A 17,253-nucleotide genomic window follows, 5' to 3' on the forward strand; every position below is an offset into this window, starting at 1 on the left:
GTACCTGCATTGGCCATTTTTTTTCTCCAGATTGGAAAAAAATTTAGATGGAGCATCCATTTGTGTTAAATTTTGGTACCTTGACCGCACCAATGCTCCTTGTGCCTTTATACCAAGCATATTCGCTAAAAGAGATTTTTTGGACTTTAATTTCTCAGCTTGTCTTGATTCTATTTTAAGTTCAGCCAATCCTTGTAAATCTATAATTTCAGACTCCAGTTTTCTCATAGCTTGAGTAATATCTCGGGAAACATTGAAAGCATACTGTTGACAAAACAATTTTATTTCGGCTTTTCCACAATCCCACTATTGTCTCAAATCACTAAAACATTGCTTTCTTAATTTAAATTGATCCCAAAAGAAACAAAATACTTCTTTAAAATTCAGATCAGTTAACAATGATGTATTAAGGTGCCAAAAAGCACTTTTAACCTTAACATTTGCAATAAAAAACCTGGCATAAAACCAATGAGTGATCAGTAAAACCAACTGGTACAATTACACATTTTCTCACAACATTTACATGATGTTTAAAACAATAAAATCTATCAAGTCTAGCCATTGACATAAAATTCTCTCTTGTATGTAACCATGTATATTGTTTCACATTTCCATTAAATTCTCTCCAGATATCACATAAACTGTGTGTCTCTTAGTTCACGAAGTACTCGACTTGAATTTGCATGAGGCTCTACATGATTCCTGTCTAATCTTTCATTTTCCGTACAATTAAAATCTCCTCCCAAAAACACATAATCATCAGTTCTACAGTTCTGTAATAATGTATTTATGCTATTTAAAAAAATAACTCTTTCTGTACCATTTGTAGGAGCATACACATTTATAAAATTTATCCTATATTTTTCAAATTCAGTCTTTATTATAACAAGTCTTCCAGCTATTATTTCTTCTACTTGATAAGATACAGGCAAAAAATGTTTAGCAAACAAAATAGCCCCACCATCTCTACTAGAACTCGTATGTGTTAATACTACTTTTCCTTCCCATTCCTTTTCCCAATCAATGGTATTGCTGTAATCAATATGAGTTTCCTGTACATACATTACGTCTATATTTTTATGTTTAATTAACTCATACAACTGCATTCTTTTTTTAATATCTCTTGCACCATTTAGATTGAGTGATCCTAGCCTTATCACCCCCATTAAGAAAAGAGTATAACACAAAACAAAAATAATCCTTAAAGGACTTAAACCAGAATAATTATGTTGTTTCAAAACCATTTTCTGTTTGTAATTCTCGTCTCAATTTGGCAACAAATTTTTTCAGCCTAAAAATCTCTTGCACTGTAAATTGTTCAGATCCTTCACCCCTCATCATTGTTGCAACTGACTCAATAAACATTTCACGATCAGAGAAAAAATCAACAACTTGAACATTTTTCATGTTCTTCGTCTTTTGAAGAAACGATCAAATTTTTCCAAAGGAGTAATCACTCCTCAGTCTGCCACTATTTCTGTTGCCAGTTACCTCACTATCAGAGTCTTCCAATGTACTTTGTTCACCATCATCAAATTTGTTGCTGCTGCTCCCAGGTCTTTCTATGTTGGACTTGGCTCTTTTCCTTTTAGTTGAAGGGGTTTTAAAAAACCTCTTCTTCCTTCCCTAGTTAATTACACATTCCTTCTCCTTCTAAAACACTCTCAGCCATCTCAATCACATTACTGAATTCAGCATTTACACCTTCTCCATCCCCACCTTTCTCTCCCATGTCTGTATCAATCACCTGTTCAACCATCACCTCTGTCAAATTCCCATCATTTCTCACTTCATCTTCTACCTGTTCTTCCTCAACTGCTCCACCACCATCCTTAGCAGGTGCAATATTCTCAGTCTTTTTCTTACAAAAACGCCTCAAATGACCCTCTTGTCTGCATCCAAAGCACCTCAATGTCTCAGATGAGGCAAAAACAACATAATAATATCCGTCAACCTTAAATTTAAAGGCCACACTAAGCTCTTCTGTTTTACTTTTCAAAATCATGTGAACCTGACGTCTAAAACATACAACATGTTTCAGAAGGGGTGACTTACAACCCAAGGGGATTTTTTTTCATTTTAGAGACAATTTTTCCATGCCTCGACAGTTCTGCCAATAATAAATCATCTTTCACAAAGGGGGGAACATTTGATAATGTGATCTTCCTTACTGGTTGAGAAAAAGGCATTACTGGGGTGAATGTATCTTTTATTACTACTCCACTTTGAACCACTTTATTCACTTTCTCTATAGTGTCTAGAAAAATAACAACAGCACTGTTCATTCTTGACGCTGACAATATACTCTCATACCCAACAGTCTCTCCAACCGCCAAACTACACTCCTCAACCGAACAAGCCATCTCTGGCACAATTTTGATTCCGTGCCTCCGTGAAAGACGCTCAAACGGCGCATCGCCTGAAAACGCCGAAGCCGGTGTCTCCATCGCAGCCGCCATAGCGCGCGCACACACACACACACACACACACACACACACACACACACACACACACACACACACACACACACACACACACACACACACACACACCTGTCAGCAAACGCTGACGAACAGCGTTCGCGGCGTCACAGAGACAAACTTTGTCTTCAACACACCAGTTCAACCTTTGAAATAACTTTCAATATACTGCAAATATTGACTTTTAAGAAAGAAAGGAAAGATAGAAACTCACTCGCGCTGCAAACACACTCTCACGCCGCCTCCGCCCACTCACTTGCAACATCCTCTCAGAGAGAGAGAGAGAGAGAGAGAGAGAGAGAGAGAGAATGAGTGTGTTTGTGAGAGTGTGCGTGTGTCTGTGTGAGTAAAAAAAGAGATCTGTGTGTGCGTGTATGTGTGCATGTGTTCACTGCTCTGTGTTTGTGTGTGTGTGTGATAGAGAGAGTGTATTTGTACATGCATGCATGTGTTTTTGTTTGAGAGAGTGTCTTTGTGTGTGTGCATGTGCGTGTGTAGCCGATACGCACTTAGGGTGCAATGGTTACAATATTTCTCAGTGTATTAGTTTAAACAGTAAGATACACAACAACAGGCCAGATGACCAGGTTCACTACAGGAGGGCAAAATGAAGCAGACACACCAACACAAGAACCAGACAGACCAGGAGAATGACTTTTAACCAACAGAAAGTTTTTACTTTCAAAAAAGTTTAAGTGAATGAATCATGAAATGTAAAAACCAAATAAATAAATAAAATGTATAAACAAAACAAAAAAAGACTTTTTCTCTTTGTTCCCTTTAGGAAATCTTTTGTAGCTTTACTGTATCTATTTAAATTTTATTTATTCACTGTACTAACCGTTCCACATGTACAATAATATTTACATTCAATTTTAACTTGTGTATATAAATTTTGTTCTAACTACAATGTATTTAAATCCTTTTTATGCTATTGAGTATTTAAATTTTATTTGTAATTTATGTATCTAAATTCTATTTATAAACTATTATTTAATTAAATATTATTTGTAAACTATTATGTATTTAAATTCTATATTTCTCTATATTTATATTTTTCCTTGGGAATGTGTACTCTAATTTAGTTAAATTTATACCCAAAAAACAAAACAGTAGTTGCAACTAGAGGTCTGCATTCCGCGCCGCGGGACCCGACCGAGTTCTTGCGGCGCGGGATTAAATTTCCGAATAAAATGCGGTAGTGGTCGGTAACTCTGGTGTAATTTAAACAGGAGCGGGCGGTCAAACCTTAGCGTTTCCGATGTTATTTCGGAACAGCATATCTGTGATTTCCTATTCTTATTAAGCATAGGTACAGCCAGTGCTCAATACTAGTCACGACTGTATCACGTGCTGAACGCATAACCAGTGCTTTCTGTATGTGCTTTTTTTCCGCACACTCTGTGCGTGCATCATCTGTCCTCAGAGCAGGGCGGGCTTTACCAACATGGCAGAGCAAAGTGAAAATGCGCCGTCCTCGAAGGACGTTCAGCTTGCAATCGAAAACGGTCAGTTTACTGTTAGAAAACCAACGTCAGGCAAGTCTGATGTATGGAAGTATTTTTCATGCGTCATAGACGCAAATGGAAAAAAAATACCCTTTGCGCAATGTGATAAATGCCTCAAAGTATTGTCCTTTAGCAGTCACAAAACTGAAACCTCAGGTTTAAGACAGCGCTCATGTCTGATTACAAAGGGACAAACAAAACTGACATTCACCATGTCTTTGTGAGTGCCAGAACAGTTTAGAAAAGAAACCACAGACAAATGTGTTAAATTTGTTTGCCAAGACATTCGACCGTATGATACTATCTCAGGAAAAGGCTTCACACAGCTGGCCCAACATTTAGTCGACATAGCAGCAAGAATAGGAAAATTCGATGTCAGTGAGATACTACCACACCCAACAACGGTGTCAAGAAATGTTGAAATGGGGGCTCAGAATCAACGTAAATTTGTTGTGGACGAAATTACTGCAACAATATCGAAGTTTGGGTGTGCTGTTACAGCAGACATTTGGACAGAAACATATCATAAAACGTCATTTTTGTCTGCAACCTAACATTATGTTTATGAGCAATTTGAACTACATTCAAGAGTGCTTTTTGCAGCCGCTTGACCCAAGCACCCCAAAGACGGGTGAAAATATTCGAAGCCACCTGCTGCAGAATCTTAGAGTGTTTGGCATCGATGCAACAGACATGGTCAAAAAGATGGTTTTTGTCACAGATCGTGGAGCCAACATGATCAATGCCTTACGAGAATACACAAGGCTAAACTGCACAGCTCACATACTAAACGTGACACTCTCCAGTGCGTTTGGTTCTGCCATAATAGAAGAGTCTCCAGAGATCGCTGCGCTTCTGAATGATGTTAAAAAATTGGTCACATATTTTAAACACTCAGGACAGCAGGGCAAGCTAAAAAAGACACTGAAACAATGCATAGAGACACGATGGAACTCTAATTTTGACATGCTAAATTCTGTCTTAGAACAGTATCGCATCTGTGCTGACTGAGAGCAACAATTATGCCAAGATCGGACGCATTAGCATCAGTACGCTAAAGTTACTAGTATCATTCCTACAGCCCTTCAAAGAGGCAACTGACGACTTGGAAACTGATAACACAGCTCCCAGTGCCTCACTGGTTCTTCCGTGGTCTGTACGATTAATTGAGCACTGTACTTCAGCCACGAAAGACCCCTCTGCTCTCTAAAATCGCAACTGTCTGTGTAACACGGCTGAAAGAATTACTATCAACAGACAGCACTTCATTACATTCGGTTCACATGCTTTATAAAATAGCAACCTTTCTGACACCAAATTTGCGAGGTCTAAAAATGTTAGATGAAAGAGGGCGACAGGATGTGATACAGGGAGTCAAGGAGATGATCGAAAATTTAAAGTTTGATACACATGATGAAGATATTGAACCAACACCTGCCAAAAGACCTACTGTTCATTATAAATATTTCGATTGGGAAGAAGAGGAAGAATCATGTGGATCAAAATCACTAGATGTTCAGATTCAAGAGTACAAGACCTTAAAACTTGAATCATCAAGTCAACAAAACATTTTGCAGTGGTGGAATCAAACCGTTCCCAGTTCCCTGCCCTGAGCAACCTTGCAAGATTTGTCCTCTGCATCCCTGCCTCGAGTGCACCTTCCGAGAGAGCATTCAGCCTTTGTGGTCGAATTTTGGAGAAGAGACGTTCGGTACTGAAACCCTCATCAGTCAATGACATTCTTTTCCTGCATGGAAACTTAAAATAAATTAAAAAAAGGATCTTGCAAGTAAATAAAGGTTTTCATTTCATTAACGGTTTATTATTTTGAGATGCTGTTTATTGTTGTGTATATATATATATATATATATATATATATATATATATATATATATATATATATATATATATATGCCTGTTTTCTTTGTTAGATTTAACAATTATTTAAGTTCACAGTGGATAATGATTTTGTTCCTTTGTTTTTATTTTTTCCTACTGTGGGGAAAAAAATATATTATGTTTGTATTTTACATTGAAATAACCAATGGGCTATATTGTACATGCATTTTTTTAAATACATTTTCCACGTTGACATTTAAAATGTTAAAAGCATCTTGACAAAACGAATAAAAATAAATAATATCCTTAACCTATTGTCTGTTATCTCTTAAAACGAAATCTGCAAAAACAATAAATAATAAATACAAAAAACATTAAATAAATGAGTAAATAAATCCATAATTTCCTGCATAAATTAAAAAAAAAAATATTAGATGAGCAAATAAATATAAATTCAAATCCACAAATTCCAGCATAAATAAATATATAAATAAATAATACTGCGAGCAGGTAAATAAATAAATTAAGAAAGAATTTGTGGACTTCCGGTTCCGGGGCGCATGGAGAAGGCTGCTCGTGTCTAGGCTCCAACAATCCTCCAAATAATTTAATACAATCGATCCTCAGATTTAATAATTACCTGTCAAAAAGTGTTTTCAAGAGATTCAAGAATATGTTAAGCCTTGATAATGCCAAAAAACCCGAAAAAAGAAGGCAAAATACAAGAAGAAATCGACGACGTCCACGGCAAAGCTGGCAACGCAGAGGAGCTGAGGCAAGTTGTCAATAAAGGTGGCACAACTTCTCCTAATAATCAAGACATTATGGACACCATAACAGCTTTAAATGCCACAGTCAATCAAAAATTCGACACCTTTACACAAACGATTGCAGAATTACGTACGACACTGACAACTAACACAGAAAAAATTGCATCGATTGAAGATGCTTGCACTGACTACGAGGTACGCCTGTCAGCAGTACAAAAGCAGTGTGCAGAACTGGTGGTTGAATGCAAACGCCTCAGAGAAAAAAGCGATGATCTCGAATCCCGCTCCAGGAGTAATAACATTCGACTTGTGGGAATTGCTGAAAAGGAAGAAAGCGGTAGACCCACCGAATTCATCGCGGAACTTCTCCCAAAACTGCTGGGCCCAGAAAACTTCCATCAAACCAATACAGGTAGATCGAGCACACAGAGCGCAGCGAAGATTGAAGGATGATCGGCCGAGAGCATTTGTCATCAGATTACATCACTTCCAAACGAAAGAATTAATCATGAAGTTGGCTAGAGAGAAACCCCTGGAATACAAAAGATCAAAAGTGCATATCTTTTCAGACTTGACGACGGAGGTGTTAAAGCAGAGATCTCGATTTGCCAAAGTCAAAAAGACATGCAAGATGAATGGCATCAGACATGGATTCCTTTTTCCAGCGTCACTCATCTTAACCACAAAAAATGGCGAAAGTAAAACATTTGATTCACCAGAGAAAGCAAGCTCCTACCTGTCGCGTGTGGTGAACAACTGATCAGCGAATTAAAATAAGAAACACGAATGTGCAAATCTTAAATAAACATAAATAACGTTGACAATGACATTGTATGTTCTGGTGAAATAAGAGGATCATATCGAATATAATTTTACTCTTTAATTGTACGGAGGAATACGAGTTTGTATGTTTTTTTTCCTTTTTTTCTTCTTTGCTTCTCTCAATAAGGAATACGGAAGATTACGTTGCTTCGGTGGTGAGTTATCCAGCAGTAACGTGGAACTAAGCCATCTGACGTTAGATGTGGGGAGGGGGGAAATTGGGGTGTTCATCTTTGTATTTTCCTGCTTTGTCAGTTGTTCTTGGGAAGGGGTTACACTTAAAGTTCTTGCGAAAGGCCTGTTGATTTATGTTAACTTTAGTCGGATGCCAAGATGGAGATTTTTACTTGGAAACCCAGAATAGTTCAAACAGTCAGAGAAAATGTAGTAAGGCTTTTAACCTGGAATGTCAGAGGCATGAATCACCCAGTGAAAAGACGTAAAGTTTATAATAATATAAGCAAGCTACGCGCCGAAAACATATTTCTGCAGGAGAATCATATAAAACAGACTGCTAAGGCACTTCTTAATCCTCATTGGGCAGCTCAAATATATCAATCAAATTTTTCTAACAAAACTAGGGGAGTGGCGATTATAATAAAGAAAAATGTTCCATTTATACATAAACAGACAATATCCGATAAATATGGCAGATACATAATCGTTCGTGTAGAAATAAACGCAGTCCCTATTACATTGGTTAATTTGTATGGTCCAAATTACGACGATCCTTCTTTCTTCAATAAACTCTTAGTTAAAATACCTGATGCGGCTTTACAAAATGTAATTATTGGGGGAGATTTTAATTGTGTCATTGACCCGATAAAAGATACACGGCCTAGTCGTACCTTTAAAAGCATGTCTGCATCTACGTTAAATAATTATTTTAGGAATATTAATATGGTTGATATCTGGAGGCATTTAAATCCATATTCTCGAGAATATTCATTTTATTCTTCAGTGCATAAATCCTACTCTAGAATAGATCTTTTTGTTGTAGATTCCAACTTAATAAAAATGGCTTCATCCTCCCAATATCACAATAGATTAATTTCAGATCAAGGCCTATTGTCACTAGATTTAAAACTAAAGTTGGAAAAAGGAACGTACTGTTGGAAATTCGATAACTCGCTTTTAAATGATAACATTTTTTGTAATTATATAACTGAATAAATTGGGTATTTTTTATCTGAAAATGATAATGGCAGCGTTAATGAATCTGTATTATGGGATTCAACGAAAGCTGTAATTAGAGGTGAGATAATCTCCTTTCAAAGTAGAAAGAACATAGAAGATAAAAAGAGATTAAATGAAATAGATGATCAGATTACTAAGAAAACTATAAAACTAACTTATGTTCAAAGACATTGAAGAAAATAGTAGCATTGAGAAGTGAATATAATTCTATTCTTTCCAAAACAATTGTTAAACAAATTAATCAAATTAAACAACGTCAATTTGAACTAAGTGAGAAGCCTCAAAAACTTTTAGCTCGTCAACTAAAGCAAGCTCAAACAAAAAAAGCCATTTATAAAATTCAAACTGAAAACGGGGAAACGATAACCGACCCTAAAAAATAAATGAAAAATTTGCAGAATTTTACAAAGAGGTCTACACATCTAATGGAAACACGGACATAAGTGAAATAAACAAGTTTTTAAGTAATAATAATCTTCCTCAAATAAGTAAAGAAGCAGCTGAAACATTAGATAATAAGTACTCAGGCCCCGACGGATTTAGTGCAGAATATTATAAAAATTTTTGGGGGATTTTAGGTCCAATCTTTCTCCGCGTGATTAATTACTCATTTTCTCAATCAATACTCCCCTCAACGCTTTACAACGCTACTATATCACTAATACAAAAACCCGGACGAGACAAAATGAAAGTGACATCATATCGCCCAATCTCAATTATCCCAATCGAGACAAAAATCCTTAGTAAAGTCTTAGCCAATAGATTACAACAATATATATGTTCGGTCATAAACCACAACCAAACTGGATTTATGCCAAATAGGCACATACATTCAAATTTAAGACGTCTTTTTAATATAATTTATACGAAACATACAACTAAAGCATGTGTAATTTCATTAGATGCTCAACGTGCATTTGATCAAATTGAATGGTCTTATATGTTTGCAACTTTATCTAGATTTGGATTCGGAGACAAATTTGTTCAATGGGATAAAATGTTATATGCCAATCCAAAAGCTTCAATCCTCACAAACTCTACACTATCACCTTCATTTCCATTGTATAGAGGAACACGCCAAGGCTGTCCCCTATCCCCTTATCTTTTTGCCTTAGCTATATAGAACCATTGGCTGCAAGTATTAGACAGAATAGTCAAATCTCTCCTATTTTAATTAATAATAGACCCCAATATATATCATTATATGCAGACGACGTGCTTATATATATGACAAAACCGGAATTGTCCATTCCAACCCTTCTAAATGTATTAGAGTCATTCAAAAAATTGTCAGGTTTTACAATAAATTGGGACAAAAGTGAGTTAATGCCCCTTACGGAGGATAATGATATACATTTTTTACAATCGACTCCATTTAAAATAACTCATAATTCATTTAAACATTTAGGAATTAATATTACAAAAAAGGCAGAGGCTTTATTAAAATCCAATTGGCACGTTAAATTAAATCAGTTAAAAGACAATATAAAATTTTGGATGACTTTACCAATTTCTATGGTAGGAAAAATTAACGCAATTAAGATGGTAACACTTCCCCGATTCTTATATTTATTTTTGTCCATTCCAGTTTTTATTCCAGTTAAACTATTCACAAAATTAGATTCCATAATAACTTCATTTATATGGAATTATAAAACTGTTAGGATATCTAAAAAACACTTATGTAAATCTAAAGTAAAAGGAGGATTCAACCTTCCTTCGTTCAAACATTATTATTGGGCTGCAAATTTACAGTCCCTTGCTTGGTGGAGACATACTCCAGAAGACATTAAAGAAATACCAGAATGGGTTTTACTAGAAAGAACCTCCTGTAAGACAACATCATTGAGAGCTTTACTGAATAGTCCATTAAAAGTTGAATCAAAAATCTACACAGATAATTTTGTGATAAATAACTCTCTCAAGATATGGAAACAGATTAAACTGTCCCTCAGTCTCCCAAATACTTATTTGGATTGCCCAATAAGTTCAAACCATGCCTTTATTCCTGGAACTCTAGACAAAACATTTACACGTTGGAAAGAAAAAGGATTAGTATATATAAGAGATTTATATGTTGATAATAAATTTGGCTCATTTAGTCAGTTAAAATCAAAATATAATCTTCAATCCTCTGAGTTTTTCAGATATTTACAAATAAGGGATTTTACTAGGAAAAATTTTCATGGTTTTGAAAATATACCCATACACCAGACACTTGAGAATATAACAAAACACAGCCCAATAGAAAAAGGTACTGTCTCTTTTTTCTATAACTTATTATTGGATGAGGTTAATTCAAACACTGACAAAATTAGGAAAGAGTGGGAAAAAGAGCTAAATACAGTAATATCAGATGAGTCATGGGAAGATTATCTTTCCAAAATTCATGATTGCTCTATCAACACGAGACACAGACTGATTCAATTTAAAGTTGTTCACAGACTGCATTATTCTAAAGTGAAATTAAATAAGATTTTTCCAAATTCTTCCTCATTGTGCAACAAATGTAAAAACTCTGAAGGTACACTGGCTCACTCATTCTGGTCATGCCATAAACTTAGCTCATTTTGGCAGAGCATTTTTAATTTTATATCTGAAGTATACGGGATAAGTCTGTCACCAGATCCAAAATTGGGCATTTTCGGAGACACCTCAGAAATAGGAGATAAATATATATCACAGGCAGTATCTTTGTGTATGATATTAGCAAAGAAAATAATTTTACAAAATTGGAAGTCAGATTATGTGCCTGTTTTTGAAATATGGGTTAGAAGCTTAAGTTTCATGTTGCCCATGGAGGAAATGCGATATGGGATGATAAACAAACTAAACACATTTTTTAAAATTTGGAGCCCTATTATGTTCTATATCAGTAATGCTAACTTGTAACTTTTTATAAGTGAGATTGGTCTGGAGTAAATCGAATTGTGGAGCCTATGCATTTCTCTGTAAATTATTTTTGTTTCATATTTAATTCTATTTATTTCCTTATGCTTTCTGGATGATGTTGTATTATGTTGTATCTGACTATTTGTATATTTTGAAATGGCCTTTGTAACCCCCCTTATTTTTATTTATTTATGTAGTTTTTTTTTTTTTTTTTCTGTTTATGTTGTTGATTATTTCTTATGCTAAAAACAATAAAAAGATTTAAAAAAAAAAAAAAAAAAAAACCTCTCAGTGAATTCATTCACAGACTCATCTTTCTTTTGAGCACAGCTAGTCACTCTAGACCAATCTATTTTGGGCCCCATAATATTTTTAAGAGTTTTCAGAACACCCTCTCTCAAATCATCTTTACTGGCATATTGCAGATCAGAAACAGCAGATTCAAAACTGTTGAATTCAGATTCTGTTAGAATTTGAGACAATAGCTGTGTAACTTCTGTCAACGACATGTCATAAAGACGCATTTTGCTGATTAGTGCTCTCCTAAACTCAGAAAAATTTATGCGGGCTGAAGGTGAACCCTGAGACAGTCTTTCAATGTCTTTAGGCCCTAAGGCTTTGGTAACTGATTGAACTTGGACAACAGAAGCATTGGGAGAAACACTTTCAATTTCCTCAATTCTCTGCGATTTCCTTTTCGCCCCACAAACATTCACTGACTCTACAGGTACATCTGTTTCAAAGAGAGTTTTCTCTCAAAGAGAGTAAGTCTGGATAAACATTATCAGACTCACTGATTTCTTCTACATCAGCTTTCTCTGAAGCTTTGTTGCGGTTCAGTTTCTTTGTCAGAGATGCTACTCTAGCATGGAGCTGTTTGTTCTGTTCCTCTAGGTCTGAGTTGCGCTTAGCTTGTTGTGCGGCTAAGGATAAAGCAAATTCTCTGTGACAGCAGATAATGCCTTTTACATTGTTTTTACGGATACTGGCACCTAGTACTTTTTTACATTCATCTACAGACCAAGTCTTGTCTGGATTGATCTCATATTTCTGATATAGCTCTCTTCTAACTTTCTCAGTGACTATTAGGTCCATCTGTACTCCTAACAATGATTTAAATTCGTTATCTGACCACAACGGAGTTGCAAGACCACCTTTTTCATTTGTGGGGATCAATCTAGCGTTCTTCTTAAACATTTTTGTGAGTTTCTCAATTACTACAAAAACAAAACACTAAACTTTTCTGATACAAAAAACTGTATGTTAACAAAGTCAACCTTCCCTGGCAATGCAGAGGAAAAAAAACTGATAGTACTTCACACTAAAACAAAAACAAAACAAATATTAACACGTAAGGTTAATCTTCTCTGCTTTACAGAGGATAGCAGACTTACAACAAAACAAAAATATTAACACGTAAGGTTAATCTTCTCTGCTTTACAGAGGATAGCAGACTTACAACAAAACAAAAATATTAACACGTAAGGTTAATCTTCTCTGCTTTACAGAGGATAGCAGACTTACAACAAAACAAAAAATATTAACACGTAAGGTTAATCTTCTCTGCTTTACAGAGGATAACAGACTTACAACAAAACAAAAATATTAACCCGTAAGGTTAATCTTCCCTGCTTTACAGAGGATAGCAGACTTACAACAAAACAAAAAATATTAACACGTAAGGTTAATCTTCTCTGCTTTACAGAGGATAGCAGACTTACAACAAAACAAAAAATATTAACACGTAAGGTTAATCTTCTCTGCTTTACAGAGGATAACAGACTTACAACAAAACAAAAATATTAACCCGTAAGGTTAATCTTCCCTGCTTTACAGAGGTTACAGATTTTAGCACGAAAGGCTAAACACAGACAAAACAAAATATTAACACGTATGGTTAATCTTCCCTGCGTCAAAACAGAGGTTACAGATTTTAGCACGAAAGGCTAAACTTCCCTGCCTAAAACAGAGGATACAGATTTTAGCAGAAAAATGCTAAACTTCTCTGGCAATGCAGAGGATTACTTATTCCTCTCTAAAATAAAATTTAGAGGATAACTTAGCTAACTAAACCCACAGCTGTTTGTTAACTCTTCTCTGACGGCGCAGAGGGTAACTAGATGTGCTGGTTTTGCGGTTCTTTTTATAGAGTGAAACTCACCAAATCGTGGTTGAACTGAAAAGGTTCAGTCTGAAGTGGTCTGATCTTTGTATTGCTGAGTGACTTCAAATTGCAGTTGAGCTGAAGATTCCGTCTGAAGTGAAGTTTCCTTGATCTTGAAGGTTCAAGTTGAATTTTAGGTGGATTTCAGTCTTTTGTTGCAAATTGTTGAGAATTTGATGATTTCAGTCATCTATCCGGGTCACGGCACCAAAACTGTTGTAAACTTCTAAGAGCCCACAAAAAACCAGGGAGAATCTTTCGGTTGTCTTCAAAGCAGAATCCTTTTTAATAAGAAGAACTCGGCGTGGCTGTGGCGTCATCGAAAGCAAACTCTCAACTCCACAGCAAAACATAATACATTTTATACATCTTACAGCATGTAGGTGGGGTCAGTCTTGGGGGACAGTAAAACAAAGCATGCAAATGAAGTCTGGGTGCCATGGTTGCAAATGAAGTCTGGGTGCCATGCTGATCTCATCAATAGATAAGTACATCATTACAACAATTTGCAAATGATGTTCTGGAGACAGGGAATACAATAGATACAGCCATGCTGTGAAACCATTAATTACATCACTTTAGCATACAAATGAAGTCTGTAGTCAGCAAGGCAAGGTTAAATGTCCCTCCTATATGGCACGTCAATGAAATGATTTAATTAAAAAAAACCAAAGAAAATAACTTTTCAGTTATACGTAGAGTATTGTTCATTTGGAATTAGATGCTAGAAATTTATATTTCCACACAAGGAAATTGTTAAGTGTTGCCGGACATAAGTGCAAGTAATAAAATATAGACTAGGCTATAGCCTATATTTTATTCATTCATTCATTTTCTTATCAGCCTAGTCCGAACCGCCAACTTATCCAGCAAGTTTTTACGCAGCAGATGCCCTACCAGCCGCAACCCGTCTCTGGGATATAGCCTATATTTCCTTGCGCTCAACAGCTATAATAAAGATTTACATTTATTTTATTTTATTTTTTTATTTAACTACGCCAGACATAAACATAAACACTTGTTTGCGCAGGACTGGATGACAGAAAAGAAGGTAGGATTCTGATGGTTTTACTCTCCTGAAAAATGCTCTGTTTGCTTGATTTGATTAATGTCATCTTATCCAAATGCTTCATATTTAAAATTTCAAAACTCTTTTGTTGTGTATTGTTTTTTGTACATATAATTTAGCTATGCCCCATATGGTCCAAAACCTGACACGTGGACAAATCTAAGCTTGTTTTTAATAACACAAATATAAATATGCATATAATAAACAATACTGCTGCTAATAATAATATTATAAAAAAGCAAGTTATCATGAATGAACTAAAAACAAGCCACCCAAGATGAAGAAGGCATGGAGGCAGCAGTTTTTATATTTATGTAGAAAATAATAACTTTTGTAATATTTTAATCCTTTAAAACATATTTGCGTGTTGCTGTAAAAACTTGCCTATTGCTACTTTGCAACATTTTTTTGTAAAAAAAAATGAAAGCTAAAGAATTAGGGTAGGTTGGTAAATGTAGGCTACTGTATACAGTACAGGCTATTGTCATATCCAAAAGATAGGCAAAGATTCACAGCTTTGCATTCCCACCCACATTTCACAACCTGTATGAGCCCATAAAGGCCGCAAGTGCCACAGACCCTGTAGAACTTTTCTTAGCTGATCTTCTGCATGACCTATTCAGTCATGAACAGCTCATCTTTTCATGGAAAGAGGACCAGGAACTCAAAAAGGGTAATTTTTAACCATTCTGTCTTTCCATTAACTCCTTCATGATTATTTGTGCTGTGTTTTCCTACGTTTCATGTTGTAACATCGTTTTAACTTAATTATTTTATAGAGAGCTTTGTATGAGAACAGAGAGACAACACCTAAGAAAACAGCGGAGAAGAGGGTGATGTCTCTTCTCTGTAGGCACCATGCAGGCTTCAAAATGGCCATTTGCGTTAGGTATCTCGTTACCCTTTTAGTCATAACAGGTAATGTGGATGACAAGGAAGCAAGTTAATGACACGCAAACATGTCTCAGGAAGGTTTTCACAGCTACTGTGTTTCATCCACCAAACACTGATCCCAAGTTGAAGGGAGATTTACAAAAACGACCCAGGTGGGACTTGAACCCACAATCCCCAGCTCCGGAGGCTGATGCCTTATCCATTAGGCCACTGGGCCACATCACTAATCACTTTAGGATCTCAATGACAGTTTTCATTCTGTCAAATAAGAACTAATGGCCAAACATTTTCTTTCTGCAATCATTCACATTCGTGTCTCATCGGTTCTGGGGTATGGTTCTAGTGTATAGTGTGACTGGTCTTGAGAGTTTCGAATTCCAGTCAAGGCCACTCATTAACTTGAAATCACAACCTTTCTGCAGCTATTTTCTTGCTTGCATTTCATCATCATCCACCTAACATGTGTAAGAATCAGCTCTTTGGTTTAAATCATGTTTAAACTTTGGGGATTCGAATCAAAGATTCGAACATGATTCACATAGAATTATTTAAAGCTTACACTCAACTTTAGTATTTGTCCAGCAAATAGAACGTTTAGTGTAAAGCAATCCTGTATTATATTATTACGTGGCCAACAATAACAATATAAAAACAGTATCTAATTATTTAATAAGCAAGGTAGCAGTATCTGAAGCTGAGGCATTAACTTATAAAGCACACAACACACAAACACAGATCTTAAAACGAAACAAAAGTTTATTGCTACTCTACAACACAAAGTACTAATCTAACGTTACGTAAAACAAACAAACGCACATACATACACACACTCACAAACAGTTTGAGGAGAGTTATGACTGAGTGGATTCAACTTCTAGCATTTGCTACGTTCTTAGCATTGCAACCTGAGAGAAACCATAAAAGCAGAGAATCTTGCTATTCTTTACTACTTAAACATAATTCACACCAGTGTCAGCAATGGATAGAAACCTCGTTTGTGCTACTTGCGTTCTGATGTAATTTTTGGTTTCCTCGACTGGTCCAAAGGGAAATCCCGGCGAAGCTGATTGGTCAGCGTAGCAACTTCAGTGACGTGATGGAATTCCCTTGTCGGTGAAGAGGGGTTTCCTTAGTCGGTTGCTAGGGATACGGATGTTGGACAAGGCGGCGTTCGAAGTCCTTGCTGGGTTCCTGTAGTTAGGATGAGTTTCAGAGTTTGGATGTGTTGACCCGATGGCTTGTTGTTGAAGCGGTTGCACAAGCAGATCGGGGGTCGAGCCGGCAGCAAGTGAAGGTCGCGGTCTGCTCCGTGATGTAACGAGGCTTCCGGCGAGGCGATGTAACGGCCACAGCACGAGAAGAGCGATGTCCGGGCAGCGACGGCGGTGACGACTGGCAAAGATGACCGGCAAAAGACGACGATGAAATTCCTTTGTTCAAAGTTTTATAGGCTTTGGTAGAGGCTGGGTCTACACAATACTTGTCCAATCAGAGAAGGTGCGGGGTGGAGTCACACCCCAATTCTGCCCTCTAGAAGGCCGGGTTGACAAATTGTGTCGGTGCTGCTTTGATAGCATAGTTGTTAAAATAAAGTCTCATAACATGGACACCTTTCATA

General features: G+C 36.2%; 2 protein-coding genes, 1 non-coding gene and 1 pseudogene across 3 annotated transcripts in view; 2 read left to right on the forward strand and 2 right to left on the reverse strand.

Moving 5' to 3' along the window:
* Positions 1-17,253, reverse strand: part of LOC148680782 (NACHT, LRR and PYD domains-containing protein 3-like) — a 463,735-nt gene that overhangs the window by 91,841 nt on the left and 354,641 nt on the right. The window lies entirely within an intron of this gene.
* Positions 1-17,253, forward strand: part of LOC148680790 (uncharacterized) — a 796,717-nt gene that overhangs the window by 36,628 nt on the left and 742,836 nt on the right. The gene's annotated exons all lie outside the window — the stretch shown is intronic.
* LOC148680792 (zinc finger protein 618-like) lies at positions 4,682-5,782 on the forward strand (annotated as a pseudogene).
* Positions 15,780-15,852, reverse strand: trnar-ccg (transfer RNA arginine (anticodon CCG)). Its single transcript has one exon. It is a non-coding gene; the product is annotated as a tRNA-Arg (tRNA).

This window comes from Danio rerio, chromosome 4 (genome assembly GCF_052040795.2).
Source record: "Danio rerio strain M-AB ecotype USA chromosome 4, GRCz13ab, whole genome shotgun sequence".
NCBI lineage: Eukaryota > Metazoa > Chordata > Actinopteri > Cypriniformes > Danionidae > Danio > Danio rerio.